A 7,926-nucleotide genomic window follows, 5' to 3' on the forward strand; every position below is an offset into this window, starting at 1 on the left:
TATTCTATCCATCTTTCCCTAGCAATTGACAAGAGCCCTTCGGGGTCATTCCATCTGGCCAAATTACACACAACGAAGTGTTGGAAGAAATGTCCATTTGGGTTCAGTTCCAAGTGGGGAAAAAGACACTGGAAACAATGATGGCTGTTTAGAAAGATGGTTTTTAATAGTGGACAGGACCACATGGTTTGAGGTCCTAAGCAAAAAGAGAAGAGATACAGAGAGTGCCTCTGTTTTATGCCCTCGCTGGGCTTTTGAATTTGAGCTTGTATTCTGATTGGTTGTCAGACTTCCATGGGGCCATGCAGGGGTAACTTTGTAGGTTGTGTCTTGAGTCCTAGGCTTGGTTGATTCTTGCTGGGTGATGATGCAATGAAAGGGCTTTGGGCAATTCCTACTATAGCTCTGCCTGAAGAAGGTAGATCTTTGTTATGGAGAATAGACTGGCTCAGGCCTTAATGGCCCATTGACAAAGGTGGTGGTGGGAGCTGAAAGCAGTCCGAACATCAGAATACCATCTCTGATGAGAGCAGCCTTCCAATATCTCAGGGGCTGGCACAAAGAAGAGGGAGTCAAGCTCTTCTCCAAGGCACCTGAGGGTAGAACAAGAAGCAATGGGTGGAAACTAGTCAAGGAGAGAAGCAACTTAGAACTGAGGAGAAATTTCCTGACAATGAGAACAATTAATCAGTGGAACTGCTTGCCTCCAGAAGTTGTGGCTGTTCCAATCCTGGAAGTTTTTAAGAAGATGTTGGATAACCACTTGTCTGAAGTGGTGTAGGGTTTCCTGCCTAAGCAGGGGGTTGGACTAGAAGACCTTTGAGGTCCAACTCTGTTATTCTATATTCTAATTCCCCAGCCACTCATTCTGGAGAGTTGAAGTCCACAAGTCTTAAAGTCGCCAAGTTTGGAGAGCTCTGGCAATGGACAAGAATAGTACTTCAGTTCTTGGCTCCTTTCATTCATAAATCTGGCAACCATCCTAATTTATTTTGACAAGCCCGGACAGGAATTACAAATGTAAAACTCAGCAAGGATGTGCAGCCCCAAAGCACTTTATAAATGTGGTTAGCTTGGTTTAGGAATACTTTGGTGTTTGAATCCCACAAGAATAGCTGTCAAATCATGGTTTGCGATCTAGCATGATAGTTGACCTGTAAAACACGGATAAAGAAGCTACCGTACAACTTCGCATAATTTCAAATCCATCCATCCATTGGAATAGAGCTGGAAGGGATCTTGGAGGTCTTCTAGTCCAACCCCTTGCTTGCAGTGATCGCCTAGCAGTGATCCTGCAAGAAGCAGTTCGAATCTCACCAGGCTCTAGGTTGACTCAGTCTTCCGTCCTTCCGAGGTCGGTAAAATGAGGACCCGGATTGTTGGGGGTGATGGACTGACTCTGTAAACCGCTTAGAAAAGTCAATAAAGCACTGTAAAGAGCAAAGTATATAAGTCTAAGTGCTATCACATTCCTCTGTAGCTATTGCTATTAACCACTGCAATGATTCACTTAGCAAACATGGAAAATGGTTGTCAAATTCAGTGCAACTCACTTAACAACCACCTGGCTTAGCAATGGAAATTCTTGTAGTCGTAAATCAAGGACTACCTGTATACAGGGCTGGTTTTATTAAACCAGGGGTGTCAAACTCAAGGTCCGTGGGTTGCATTCAGCCCATGGGGTGCTTAGATTTGGCTTGCATGGCCACCCTGGAAACAGCAAGGGACTAGCCCCCAGTGTCTCTGCGGCCCTCCTGAGCTCTGTTTTAGCTGGCAGAGCGCTCGGGCTACCACAGGTGGCTCAAACATGAGTGATGTCGAGCTGGCCATGCCCACACTGGCCACCACCACCCCGCCCCCAATGCAGCCCTCAGTGAAATCGAGTTTGACACCCCCATATTAGACCAATGTTTCTCAATCTTGGTGTGTAGACTAACTTCAACGGCCTTTAAGACACGTGGACTTCAACTCCCAGAATTCCCCAGCCAGCCTTGCCCCTGGGGAATTCTGGGAGTTGTAGTCCGCACGTTTTAAGGTTGAGAAACGTAAGCCCTTGCCAGAGGCTATACAGACAGCGTGAAGGCGGTTTGCGTTTGTTCCTCTTGTTAATTTCGCCTGCTGGCACAAGGCAAGCTGCAGTCTGGAGGAAAGCTGCCAATCTAATAACTGCCAATCCAAACAGATTTGCACATTTGCACAAACAGTGCACCATTTTGTTCTTTGTCTCAGACAGAATGCATTAAGCCACCTGTGACAGTATCCGTCCTTGCCATGTGCTTGCTTGCTGCCTGCCAGTTCTGTGTAATGCAAGATACATACTAAATTTCCCATAGAGTCTGTTACATGGCTCGTCACTTATGATAAGCAATTAAGGCTGGCTGTGAAATTAAAAACAGGAAATCGATTAATTAATAACTGGTGAGAATGCTAATATGAGCCATGGTGGCGCAGTGGTTAGAAAGCAGTATTGTAGGCTACTTCTGCTGCCTGCCAGCTGCCAGCAATTTGGCAGTTCGAATCTCACCAGGCTCCAGGTTGACTCAGCCTTCTGTCCTTCCCAGGTCGGTAAAATGAGGCCCCAAATTATTGGGGGCAATAGGCTGACTCTGTAAACCGCTTAGAGAGGGCTGTTAAGCACTGTGAAGTGGTATACAAGCCTAAGTGCTATTGCTATTGCTATTATAGTACAAAAGATATTCCATTGGTATGGGGCCATCTTGCCTATTCCAGAATATTCCAGTGGCAGCAGGTTTCTGTTTTTATTTATCTTAATTTGTTTCCTGCCTTTATTTTTATTACAAATAATATACAAATCCCAAACATATCCCACACATCTTTCTCCTCCTGTTTTTCCCAACAACAATAACCCTGTGAGGTGGATTGGACAGAGAGAGGGTATTAGCCCAAAATCATCCTGCCAGCTTTTCCTGCCTAAGGCAGGACTAGAACTCACTGTCTCCTGGTGATTGGCCCAAAGTCATCCAGTCTACTTCCGTGCCTAAGGTGAGACTAGAACTCACTGTCTCCTGGCGATTGGCCCAAAGTCACCTAGCCAACGTTCATGCATAAAGCGGGACTAGAACTCACTGTCTCCTGGTGATTGGCCCAAAGTCATCCAGTCTACTTCCGTGCCTAAGGTGAGACTAGAACTCACTGTCTCCTGGTGATTGGCCCAAAGTCACCCAGTCTACTTCCGTGCCTAAGGTGAGACTAGAACTCACTGTCTCCTGGTGATTGGCCCAAAGTCACCTAGCCAACGTTCATGCATAAGGCGGGACTAGAACTCACTGTCTCCTGGTGATTGGCCCAAAGTCACCCAGTCTACTTCCGTGCCTAAGGTGAGACTAGAACTCACTGTCTCCTGGTGATTGGCCCAAAGTCACCTAGCCAACGTTCATGCATAAGGCGGGACTAGAACTCACTGTCTCCTGGTGATTGGCCCAAAGTCACCTAGCCAACGTTCATGCATAAGGCGGGACTAGAACTCACTGTCTCCTGGTGATTGGCCCAAAGTCATCCAGTCTACTTCCGTGCCTAAGGTGAGACTAGAACTCACTGTCTCCTGGTGATTGGCCCAAAGTCACCCAGTCTACTTCCGTGCCTAAGGTGAGACTAGAACTCACTGTCTCCTGGTGATTGGCCCAAAGTCACCTAGCCAACGTTCATGCATAAGGCGGGACTAGAACTCACTGTCTCCTGGTGATTGGCCCAAAGTCATCCAGTCAACTTTCATGCCTAAGGCGGGAATAAAACTCACTGTCTCTAGGTGATTGGCCAAAGTCACCCAGCCAACTTTCATGCATAAGGCGGGACTAGAACTCACTGTCTCCTGGTGATTGGCCAAAAGTCATCCAATCAACTTTCGTGCCTAGGCAGAACTAGAACTTGCTGTTCCTGCTGATTGGCCCAAAGTCATCCAGTCTACTTCCGTGCCTAAGGTGAGACTAGAACTCACTGTCTCCTGGTGATTGGCCCAAAGTCACCTAGCCAACGTTCATGCATAAGGCGGGACTAGAACTCACTGTCTCCTGGTGATTGGCCCAAAGTCATCCAGTCAACTTTCATGCCTAAGGCGGGAATAAAACTCACTGTCTCTAGGTGATTGGCCAAAGTCACCCAGCCAACTTTCATGCATAAGGCGGGACTAGAACTCACTGTCTCCTGGTAATTGGCCCAAAGTCATCCAGTCAACTTTCATGCCTAGGCAGAACTAGAACTCGCTGTCTCCGGCTGATTGGCCCAAAGTCACCCAGCCAACATTCATCCCAGAGGTGGAACTAGAACTTGCTCTCTCCTGGTGATTCGCCCAAAGTCATCCAGTCAGCATTCATGCATAAGGCGGGACTAGAACTCACACTCCTGGTGATTTGGCCAAAGTCATCCAGTCAGCATTCATGCATAAGGCGGGAATAGAAGTCACTGTCTCCTGGTGATTGGCCCAAAGTCATGCAGTCAACTTCCGTGCCTAAGGCAGGACTAGAACTCACTGTCTCCTGGTGATTGGCCAAAATTCATCCAATCAACTTTCGTGCCTAGGCAGAACTAGAACTTGCTGTTCCTGCTGATTGGCCCAAAGTCATCCAGCCAACATTCATGCATAAGGTGGGACTAGAACTCACAGTCTCCCGAGTCCAAAGTCACCTAGCCAGCTTTTATGGCTAAGGCTCTAGGGAAGCTCTAAGCTTCCCTTTTGCCTGTTATACCTCATCCTTTCCTCTGAAAATCCCAGGAATTAAAACTAGGCCATCTGTATCCCAAACATTTGCTCTCTTCATCAGTTCTCATGAGGACACTATTACAATAACATTCAAGAAGCTGAAAAAAGCACAGCTTTTTTTTTTTTGCTCCAACTTTGGAACGGAGGAGAAAACAGGAATACCATTGATTGCAAAAGCAAAATATAGAAATCCCTCTAGACCAACTCAACCATTTTTTTAAAATGGCCCGAGGGCATGAGATTCATTGGTTTCAAAAGAATTTGAATAATTCCAATAAAAACTGAAAAGAAGCAAGAAAAAAAATGCATTGGGCTTCTGCATCCAAAATGGGAATCTTTTTGACCTTGGGAAACATGCTTTCAGTTCTATGGAGGAAAAATAAAACCATTTGGCATCTTGGAATATTTAGGTTTAAACCCCAGGGATGGGATGGTAACTCTGAGAGAGGAAGCATGCATTTAAAAAAAAATAGAATAGAATAGCAGAGTTGGAAGGGACACTGGAAGTCTTCTAGTTCAGTGGTCACCAACGGGTGGTCCGCAAGGTGATCAGAGAGAAAATTTTGGTGGTTTGCAGAAAAATCATTTGCATTTTTTATATTGCACGAAATACTATTTATTGTTTTTTTTAAAGCGTATCAGTGGTCTGCAGGATTTAAAATTATGAATTTGGTAGTCCCTGAGGTCCGAAAGGTTGGTGACCTCCTGCTCTAGTCCAACCCTTGCTTAGGCAGGCAACCCTATACCGTTTCAGACAAATGTTTATCCAGTCTCTTCTTAAAAACTTCCAGTGTTGGAGCATTCACATAACATTTTGACATGTAAAATTCCCTTCAAATCAAGTTAGATTCTTAGAGACTAAATGGACATTTCCAAGTAGTTTCCCTGTCAATAAGACAGATGAATTTTGCTACTGTTTGCTTCCAGATGCTTTCTTCATCTTCTCAGAATGACACTGTTGTAAGGGACCTTAGAGATCTTCTAGCCCAACCCCCTGCTAGAGCAGGAGACCCCCATACCACAAATGGGTGTTCAATCTCTTCTTAAAAATATCCAGTGTTGGAGCATTTACAACTTCTGGAGGCAAGTTTTTCCCCTGATTAATTGTTCTAACTGTCAGGAAATTTCTCCTTAGTTCTAAGTTGCTTCTCTCCTTGATTAGTTTCCATCCATTGCTTCTTGTTCTACCCTCAGGTGCCTTGGAGAAGAGCTTGACTCCCTTTTCTTTGTGGCAACCCCTGAGATATTGGAAGACTGCTCTCATCAGAGATGGTATTCTGATGTTCGGACTGCTTCACTAGAACCAGTAGCAGAAATTGCGAGTGGGCCCACCCTCCCACCCCTATGCCAGCCCATTTAGGCACTATTTTTAGCCAAAGAGCATGCGTGGAAGCTGAGCGCATGTGGGGACAGAGTGCACACTCACATTTGCGAACCGTTAGGGAAGGTAAGTGAATCCCTCCCCTGGCTATCATGTCTCCCCTAGTCCTTCTTTTCATTAAACTAGACATACCCAGTTCCTGCAACTGTTCTTCATATGTTTTAGTCTCCAGTCCCCTAATCCTCTTTGTTGCTCTTCTCTGCACTCTTTCTAGAGTCTATAACAAAATAAATAACAAAATAGAATCCTTTGGAAAAAAAACTCCTTGCCAAAAAATTACTGTCTTTGTACTCAGTTAAACTGACTGCCCTTTTTTTAAAAAAAAGAAAATAATTTTTATTAAACGTTTTTACGTTTAAAAAAAAAGAAAAACAAAAGAAAAAAAAACAAGACGAACATAACAGTATAAAATAGTTATACAGCCTTCTGTATCGGCACACATGTTTAGCCTTTGTAAGTTATTCATTCTATATTGCCTTCCCATCGCTTTTAACCTCTGTAATAGTGTAATAACAATTGTACTAACACTTGTAATAATATTAATTGTTCATATCACCATTATGTTTACATTGTGGTCAATACTTTAAGTTTGATAGTAATTAGTAACTTTGGTTAATTTTGGAAAAAACAAAAACAAAGACTTCTATTTCCTGTTTTGGCTTCTGTTTTCTAGCCACTTATAAAATCTATTCCACATTTTATAGAAATCTGATTCTTCTCTTTCTTTTAACTCCAATGTCATTTTGTCCATCTCTGCACATTCGAGTACCTTTCTAATTATTGCTCTTACTGACATAACATCAACATTGATAATTATGTGATATGAGGCCAATGTTGACTCTTAGTGACCATTTAGGTAGCATGATGAGATGTATAGGCCGATCTCCATCTTTAAATTGGTTGATCAGTGGCTTCTTTTCTCTTAAGAACAGCATGTGTAAACAGCCATTCGGGTAGTCCTCGATTTGCAACCATTCATTTAGTGACCATTCAAAGTTACAACGGCACTCCTAAGATGATGAATAAAGTGAGACGTTTACGGCTTGTTATTCTAGACAGTAGATTAAGGGAATTGAACATTGAACAGTAAGGATTGTTATTTAAAGGCAATTAAGGGTAACCTAAGCCAAGATATGGAAAAATGGAGAAGGAACATGAAAAATACTTACAATGGGAAATTATTGAGATTATAAAGACAGAATCACAAATTTGGGGCGTGTAAGGATGCAAAATTATATAAATATAATGATGAGAATAGCTGAGAATTGTAACCAGGTCCACATCTCAGCCAAAAATAGGCTGAGGTCCCCCCCCCCAAAAAAAATACAATTATTATATAGTATATGTATACTTTTTTTCTCTTTCAAAAAAAGGAGGAAGATATATGTTAAAATTAAATATGTATATTGAAAAGGAGTTATAAATACCATCAACATAAAATGGAGCTTTCTCAGAGGCTGAAATGCACCAAGTAAATGAGATGAAGAGTGGGAAAGGAGGAGAGAGGCAAGGGAAGAAGAGAGGGAAAGGAGAGAGGGCAGTGTGGGGGAAGAGGAGGAGAGAAAGAAGGAGTGAAAAGGGGAGAGAGGAGAAGGAGAGAGGAAGAGGAAGTAGAGAAGGACGACAGAGGGAAGGGAGGAGGTAGGGAGGGGCAGGAGAGAGGGAGAAGAAAGTGATGGATGAGGTAAAAATATGGTGTATGGAGAGCAGAAGAGCCAATAATTGTTTTTGAGAGTGGATGGTAAGATTAATTGATGTAAACATTTAATAATACAATACGATGCTGGTTATGTAATAGTATACATGTGGTTATATGTTATGAAAATGA

The sequence above is a fragment of the Natrix helvetica genome (assembly GCF_964273705.1).
Source record: "Natrix helvetica genome assembly, chromosome: 3".
NCBI lineage: Eukaryota > Metazoa > Chordata > Lepidosauria > Squamata > Natricidae > Natrix > Natrix helvetica.